At 67.6% G+C, this 447-nt stretch overlaps 1 protein-coding gene across 1 annotated transcript in view; it reads left to right on the forward strand.

The window, feature by feature from the left end:
- The first annotated feature begins 6 nt into the window (after positions 1-6).
- BGN (biglycan) overlaps positions 7-447 on the forward strand; it is a 14,663-nt gene continuing 14,222 nt past the window's right edge. The window contains exon 1 of the mRNA XM_077769621.1: positions 7-43. The gene's annotated coding sequence lies outside the window, so the exon portion shown is untranslated. The remainder of the gene's footprint in view (positions 44-447) is intronic.

Consider the following 447-nt stretch of genomic DNA (forward strand, 5'->3'; position numbering starts at 1 on the left):
CTGCCAACTAGCCAGCCTGTGCCCGGCTGCTTGCCCTTCCCAGGTAGGGCCCCCACGCCAGCCCCACACTGTCTCCACTGTCCCCACGCTGGCCTTGAGCTGCCCTCCTGGTCTCATCCCTGGTTCCACTGTGCCCTCACCATCCTCCATCTGCTCCCCGCCCCCCCATCCCCATCCCCTCCCTTGTCCTTGCTGCCCCCTTTCCCCCCTCTCCCACTCCCAGGGTGCCCGTGATCCCCGGACTCCCAGCGACTCCTGGCCGCACCCCTTCGTCGCCACCCCGTGGCCCCCTTAGCTCTTGTCCCTGTCTGCATGTTCTCCCCCCCTCCGTTTCCTCTCCCCTCCGACGTCCCTCAGCTCCACTCCGCATCTGCCCTCCCTGTCTCCCTGCCCGGTTCTTCCCCTTGACTGCCCACAGAGCATCGTTCAAGGCACGGCGGGGTGGCT

The sequence above is a fragment of the Crocuta crocuta genome, unplaced genomic scaffold (genome assembly GCF_008692635.1).
Source record: "Crocuta crocuta isolate KB4526 unplaced genomic scaffold, BGI_CrCroc_1.0 scaffold978, whole genome shotgun sequence".
NCBI classification, from domain to species: domain Eukaryota; kingdom Metazoa; phylum Chordata; class Mammalia; order Carnivora; family Hyaenidae; genus Crocuta; species Crocuta crocuta.